An 8,640-nucleotide genomic window follows, 5' to 3' on the forward strand; every position below is an offset into this window, starting at 1 on the left:
GATGGCGTAGGGGGATGGACCGTGCATCTCCCCCCCGATCCCGGAAGGGGAATTATTTCCCCTATACTGGGAGAGGGAGGGTTCGGTTCCCCTCACCTACCCAGCCAGTGCCTCCCCCACGCCCACCCCGTCAAAATTATCCCCCTTACCGCTCATATGCGGCAGTGGTACGCCAGGGCCGACCAGCCCCGACGAGACAGGGGTTCATGCCGTCAGTTGGGGACACCAACGTTAAGCGACAAGCGGCCACTCCTGAATTCAGGAAGTTGGCACAGAAATTTCTTGCTGTCATCAAGGTGGTTCACCACTTAAATAATGTTGATCGGAGTGGGGACAAACCGGAGCCTAGGATGATAGCTAGGATGGTTGAAGTCTTGTCATCCATGATAAGACCAGCCTTACCAAGGGCAAATACATTACAGTACGTGGTGGCCAACGCAAAAAACTGGGGCCACACGACGTGTCAAATTCTGGCAGAACACTATGAAGAAGTGTTGGGGGAACTATTGGATGATCTCACAGCCCTCCTCACGCCAGATTGGAAGGTAGCCTACGAGGTGGCAGTCCGTTGGGCTAGGAGGAGATTCAGCCATATTACACAGGAGGTTATTGATCATGCGGAAGCAATCATTGTAGAAAGAGCGGACTCCAGAGACGCGGATAGGGCGCCTGCTCCGCGACAACTCCTGCCGGTGGTGCAGCCGGCCCGGGCCCCTCGTCTGCCTCAAGCGAGTCAGACGATGGATACCCGGGACCAGGTTTTGCCCACCGCGGAGGACCCGCGGGAGCAGAGACAAGTCAAAAGACAGGGGACCAGGCCCAGTGGGGGGCTTAGGACAACGGTAGTGCCTGTACAGCCTCCTCCAACGGAGGAAGAGCTGGAGACACCGCGGTTGTCCAGGCGTACCCGGGGAGTGGTCCTCACTGAAGACAATATAGAGGAGGAACTGGGGTTACCTCAAATTGAGGACCCAGAGAACAGGGTAGTCCTGGAATCACAGGCGCGCACCTCCTCTCCTGTAGGTAGGGTAGTGCGTACACCGATTCCGTTGGGGTTCGATCACCTCTTTGATGGGTCCATGTCAGACCAGGAGGGGGAGACAAATTTGACCCTGGGCCCGGACCAGGTCCAAGTGCATAGGGAGGCGGAAGACGGTGAGATCTTCCAGGACTCCTCGGACCGGTTCGTAGAGCCGGAACCCCAACGTTTCTCGGTGACCGCACATCGCCATACCCAGAGACGCTTGATGGACTGGAATCTCACAGTTAAAAAGAAATGGCTTATTATCGGGGACTCGAATCTGACCAAGATTCCCGATTTTTTTAATGCAAACTTGCAGATTGACGCCTATCCGGGGGGTCATTTCCGCCATGGGCAAACGCTGATGGAAAAGACAGAGGCATCACCGGAATTGATTGTGGAAAAAATTGTTCTGTCGTTTGGCATCAATAGCCGATGCAATAAATCCAAAGAGACAACGATTAAAACGGTACAAGGAGCAATTAGGGCCTCGAAGAAAAAGTTTCCATATGCGGAAATTTGGGTGCCGCTCATTAATTTCTCAGCCGCTCTCCCAGCGGATGAGAAAGAAAATCTACAGACCCTCAATGACCATATTGAGAGGAATATGGGTCACATTCCACTCTTGCCGGAGGGTCTGTTCGAGGTGGAGGACGATGAGGTCCATTGGACCCGGGAAACCGCGGCGGCTATGCTGGACCATTGGATCCGCTTTTTAAACTCCATCGCCCTCTAAGGCTACACAAAGAGGGGGGCGAGAGACCCAAGTCCTTCGTCGCACAAGATGTGGTCGTCCTAGCCAAAAATTTCCTTCTAACGGAACCACAGCATCGGTTACTCAGCAGAGGCTTATCATTTATACCATCTATAGATATCGAACGTGATCAGAAAACACAATTCCAATTTGACATACAAAATTACCATCGCAGATTAAAATTGGCTTTTTATTTCAGAAATTCACATAGGAGGGAACGGCCGCCTTTTGTCGCCCCTTCCATCTGGACACCGGCTACGACGGATATGCCGCCACAAGTCCAGCAGGTGATTGAAGAGGATCTGGTAACAATTAAAAAACATTTCATTCCGAAAAAAGAGAAATACAATTTAGCACCGGAAGAGGTGAAGGCGCTGCGGGATTTAATTTATGCCAAACACATTGTGATTAAGCCGGCCGACAAGGGGTCGGCAATGGTCGTGCTCGGACGGGACCAGTATATCATGGAAGCACAGAGACAATTAGACGATAAAAACTATTATAAAAAATTGGACAAACCCATATTTTGGGAAACAATGCCAAAAGTGGCTCAAATTGTTCGGGAATTAAAAAAGAAGAAATTCATCAATGGGAAACAATCACGCTATTTAATAGGGGAATCGGAACCGAGGGAACGTCGGTTTTATATTTTGCCAAAAATACATAAGGATCCTACCACATGGACTGTACCTTATGAAGTCCCTCCAGGCAGACCGATCGTCTCAGATTGCGGCAGTGACACGTATGCCACAGCAGAGTTTCTGGATTTCTATCTCACCCCGCTGTCCACAAGACACCCGTCGTATGTGCGAGATACGTACCAATTCGTAGACATGGTCAAAAAGATTAGGACAAAAACGGACTTCTTCTTCTTCACAATGGACGTAGAGAGCCTGTACACCAACATTCCGATCCAGGCGGGAATGGAGAGTGTGAGGAAGATCTTACAAAGATATCCGGATCCAAAACGACCGGATGTGGAATTACTACAGTTGCTAGAAATAAATCTGACGAGAAATGATTTTATCTTTAATGAAAATTATTATCTACAAATTAAAGGGACAGCTATGGGGAAGAAATTCGCCCCAGCGTATGCAAACATTTTTATGGCTATATGGGAAGAAGAGGTTTTTACAAAGTGTGATAAAAAACCAGACCGCTACATCCGTTACCTGGACGACATATTTGGAATTTGGACATATTCGGAGGAAGAATTTCACCAATTTGTGGATACTTTGAATGCACACAACAATTCGATACAGCTCAAGACGGAGGTCAACCGCCAATCGATTGACTTTTTGGATACCACCGTCTTCAAAGGGACAAAATTTCAACAAAATTATAAATTGGATATAAAAGTGCACTTCAAAATTACTGACACGCATGCATTGGTTCATAAAACCAGCTTTCATCCAACGCATATGTTTCGGGGAATCGTGAAGTCACAGATTTTGCGCTTTGCTCGGATATGCACAAAAAGGCAAAACTTTCACGAGGCGGTGACGATTTTGTTTAAGGTTTTACGGAAAAGAGGATATGGGAGGTCATTTCTCAGACGTTGCCTAAGGACATTTTTGGAGAGAAGAGAAGAAACAAAGGAGGACATTCTCCCCTTGATCACCTCATACTTCACAGTTGGGAATTTATTACACAAAAAAATAAAAGCAGATTTTGAGGGAAAATTGGGATGTGCTGCAGGAGGGCCAAATTTTAGAATCATATCGGCATATCGGCGGAACAAAAATTTAAAGGACTTACTTATTCGGGCAAGGTTACCGTCGTTGAAAATTAAAAACCACAACCATTGAGCAAATATTTTATTAAACTCAAATTCGTCAGGAATGCAGTGGATAAAACAATCATTAAAATTGAACAAGGATTTAGTCCCAAATCAACCAACTGTGTCTATCTCATATTGTGCAAGAAGTGTGGACTGCAGTATGTCGGGGAAACTTCCAACACATTGATGACCCGCATCACACAACACAGATATAATGTGAACCACAAGAAAGATTTACACACACCACTGGTTCAGCATTTCTTGATCCATGGATTGGGAGCGTTGAGGGTAGCGGGATTACAAAGGAATATCCTGTGGACAGAGAGAGAGAGAAAGACCATGGAACGGCGATGGATATTCCGATTGGGGTCTAAAGTGCCAGGGGGATTGAATGTAGCGCACCATTAGGGAATACGGTTCGGATACCCTACCCTAAAGGCCACCCTAATCCTACAAACCCCTCCTCTCTCTTATCTGACTAAATTCTATCCATTCATAACCCACACCCCCTTACCTGTCTAACCCGAACCCTAGTCCTATCCTATCCCCATTTCCAACCCTAACCCTAACCACTTCCATCTTCCTGTCCCCAATTCCCAACCATTTCCTATCTTTCTATTTCACCCCCTTATCCAACACTATCCCCTTATCTTAACATTCTATCCACTTATCCTACCCTAACCCTAATCTTAACCACTCCCTTTTAATTCTTAATTTTTAATTCTTAACTCTATTATATCTCCTTATCCAAACCTAACTCCTAATCTTAACCACTCACATCCCTATCTAACTCTAGCCCTATCCTATCCCCATTTCCAACCCCTAATCTTAAACCCTAACCACTTCAAACCCTAACCACTTCAAACCCTAACCACTTCATTCCTATCCCTATCCCCATTTCCAACTTTAACCAACACTATCCCCTAATCCTAACCTTCTATCCCCTTATCCTACCCTAACCCTAATCTTAACCACTCCCTTTTAATTCTTAATTTTTAATTCATAACTCTATTATATCTCCTTATCCAAACCTAACTCCTAATCTTAACCACTCACATCCCTATCTAACTCTAGTCCTATCCTATCCCCATTTCCAACCCCTAATCTTAAACCCTAACCACTTCAAACCCTAACCACTTCATTCCTATCCCTATTTCCAACTTTAACCCTAGGGGGAACAAAGTTTATTACAATTACATCACAAAAAGTTAAAAAGACCCAAAAAAGCAAAACAATTGGTAAAATACATTAAAAAATATAAAACAGCATAAAAAGCCAAAAAAACTATACAATTATTAAAATGTTATTAAACGAGTTATAAGGTTAAAATATCAATACATGGACAAAGGTTCAATTGCAAGATGGCAATTATGCAGAAGGATTGGCAATTATGGGGTTAATTTAAAGTGGGTTTTACTTTGCACATATTCTTTTAAAAGATCTTTTTTAAAATAGGACCAAAAAACAACGGGTATAAAAGGGGAGGGCGTTTTCACTAGCTCAGTTTGGTTTGGGAGTTTGAACAGTCAACATCACTTATTTTTACAGTGCATTTATTAAATTCAGTGTGCCAGGACCTGAGGAAGGCTCCTTAGAGCCGAAACGTTGTCAAGGCACACCGTTTGGTCGACAAAAGTTGTTTTTTTTGGGGATTTTCTCTTTTTTTGTTTTTTGTTGTTATAATTAGAGATATATTACAAATTCATAACTGTTAATAAATAGCACGTCCAAAACATAAATTATTACATAAATAACAAAGGCGACTCTATAAAACTCAATTGAAAATACAAAAAAGAAAATTTGAACTAAGATGACTGGTGGAGAGTGGAAAGTGGTCCACTATGACCGGCGTGGCCAGCAGGCACGCCGCCAGGAATGGGGAAATGGAGACGGGAGATGGCGTAGGGGGATGGACCGTGCATCTCCCCCCCGATCCCGGAAGGGGAATTATTTCCCCTATACTGGGAGAGGGAGGGTTCGGTTCCCCTCACCTACCCAGCCAGTGCCTCCCCCACGCCCACCCCGTCAAAATTATCCCCCTTACCGCTCATATGCGGCAGTGGTACGCCAGGGCCGACCAGCCCCGACGAGACAGGGGTTCATGCCGTCAGTTGGGGACACCAACGTTAAGCGACAAGCGGCCACTCCTGAATTCAGGAAGTTGGCACAGAAATTTCTTGCTGTCATCAAGGTGGTTCACCACTTAAATAATGTTGATCGGAGTGGGGACAAACCGGAGCCTAGGATGATAGCTAGGATGGTTGAAGTCTTGTCATCCATGATAAGACCAGCCTTACCAAGGGCAAATACATTACAGTACGTGGTGGCCAACGCAAAAAACTGGGGCCACACGACGTGTCAAATTCTGGCAGAACACTATGAAGAAGTGTTGGGGGAACTATTGGATGATCTCACAGCCCTCCTCACGCCAGATTGGAAGGTAGCCTACGAGGTGGCAGTCCGTTGGGCTAGGAGGAGATTCAGCCATATTACACAGGAGGTTATTGATCATGCGGAAGCAATCATTGTAGAAAGAGCGGACTCCAGAGACGCGGATAGGGCGCCTGCTCCGCGACAACTCCTGCCGGTGGTGCAGCCGGCCCGGGCCCCTCGTCTGCCTCAAGCGAGTCAGACGATGGATACCCGGGACCAGGTTTTGCCCACCGCGGAGGACCCGCGGGAGCAGAGACAAGTCAAAAGACAGGGGACCAGGCCCAGTGGGGGGCTTAGGACAACGGTAGTGCCTGTACAGCCTCCTCCAACGGAGGAAGAGCTGGAGACACCGCGGTTGTCCAGGCGTACCCGGGGAGTGGTCCTCACTGAAGACAATATAGAGGAGGAACTGGGGTTACCTCAAATTGAGGACCCAGAGAACAGGGTAGTCCTGGAATCACAGGCGCGCACCTCCTCTCCTGTAGGTAGGGTAGTGCGTACACCGATTCCGTTGGGGTTCGATCACCTCTTTGATGGGTCCATGTCAGACCAGGAGGGGGAGACAAATTTGACCCTGGGCCCGGACCAGGTCCAAGTGCATAGGGAGGCGGAAGACGGTGAGATCTTCCAGGACTCCTCGGACCGGTTCGTAGAGCCGGAACCCCAACGTTTCTCGGTGACCGCACATCGCCATACCCAGAGACGCTTGATGGACTGGAATCTCACAGTTAAAAAGAAATGGCTTATTATCGGGGACTCGAATCTGACCAAGATTCCCGATTTTTTTAATGCAAACTTGCAGATTGACGCCTATCCGGGGGGTCATTTCCGCCATGGGCAAACGCTGATGGAAAAGACAGAGGCATCACCGGAATTGATTGTGGAAAAAATTGTTCTGTCGTTTGGCATCAATAGCCGATGCAATAAATCCAAAGAGACAACGATTAAAACGGTACAAGGAGCAATTAGGGCCTCGAAGAAAAAGTTTCCATATGCGGAAATTTGGGTGCCGCTCATTAATTTCTCAGCCGCTCTCCCAGCGGATGAGAAAGAAAATCTACAGACCCTCAATGACCATATTGAGAGGAATATGGGTCACATTCCACTCTTGCCGGAGGGTCTGTTCGAGGTGGAGGACGATGAGGTCCATTGGACCCGGGAAACCGCGGCGGCTATGCTGGACCATTGGATCCGCTTTTTAAACTCCATCGCCCTCTAAGGCTACACAAAGAGGGGGGCGAGAGACCCAAGTCCTTCGTCGCACAAGATGTGGTCGTCCTAGCCAAAAATTTCCTTCTAACGGAACCACAGCATCGGTTACTCAGCAGAGGCTTATCATTTATACCATCTATAGATATCGAACGTGATCAGAAAACACAATTCCAATTTGACATACAAAATTACCATCGCAGATTAAAATTGGCTTTTTATTTCAGAAATTCACATAGGAGGGAACGGCCGCCTTTTGTCGCCCCTTCCATCTGGACACCGGCTACGACGGATATGCCGCCACAAGTCCAGCAGGTGATTGAAGAGGATCTGGTAACAATTAAAAAACATTTCATTCCGAAAAAAGAGAAATACAATTTAGCACCGGAAGAGGTGAAGGCGCTGCGGGATTTAATTTATGCCAAACACATTGTGATTAAGCCGGCCGACAAGGGGTCGGCAATGGTCGTGCTCGGACGGGACCAGTATATCATGGAAGCACAGAGACAATTAGACGATAAAAACTATTATAAAAAATTGGACAAACCCATATTTTGGGAAACAATGCCAAAAGTGGCTCAAATTGTTCGGGAATTAAAAAAGAAGAAATTCATCAATGGGAAACAATCACGCTATTTAATAGGGGAATCGGAACCGAGGGAACGTCGGTTTTATATTTTGCCAAAAATACATAAGGATCCTACCACATGGACTGTACCTTATGAAGTCCCTCCAGGCAGACCGATCGTCTCAGATTGCGGCAGTGACACGTATGCCACAGCAGAGTTTCTGGATTTCTATCTCACCCCGCTGTCCACAAGACACCCGTCGTATGTGCGAGATACGTACCAATTCGTAGACATGGTCAAAAAGATTAGGACAAAAACGGACTTCTTCTTCTTCACAATGGACGTAGAGAGCCTGTACACCAACATTCCGATCCAGGCGGGAATGGAGAGTGTGAGGAAGATCTTACAAAGATATCCGGATCCAAAACGACCGGATGTGGAATTACTACAGTTGCTAGAAATAAATCTGACGAGAAATGATTTTATCTTTAATGAAAATTATTATCTACAAATTAAAGGGACAGCTATGGGGAAGAAATTCGCCCCAGCGTATGCAAACATTTTTATGGCTATATGGGAAGAAGAGGTTTTTACAAAGTGTGATAAAAAACCAGACCGCTACATCCGTTACCTGGACGACATATTTGGAATTTGGACATATTCGGAGGAAGAATTTCACCAATTTGTGGATACTTTGAATGCACACAACAATTCGATACAGCTCAAGACGGAGGTCAACCGCCAATCGATTGACTTTTTGGATACCACCGTCTTCAAAGGGACAAAATTTCAACAAAATTATAAATTGGATATAAAAGTGCACTTCAAAATTACTGACACGCATGCATTGGTTCATAAAACCAGCTTTCATCCA

The sequence above is a fragment of the Phyllopteryx taeniolatus genome, chromosome 17 (assembly GCF_024500385.1).
Source record: "Phyllopteryx taeniolatus isolate TA_2022b chromosome 17, UOR_Ptae_1.2, whole genome shotgun sequence".
In the NCBI taxonomy this organism is placed as follows: domain Eukaryota; kingdom Metazoa; phylum Chordata; class Actinopteri; order Syngnathiformes; family Syngnathidae; genus Phyllopteryx; species Phyllopteryx taeniolatus.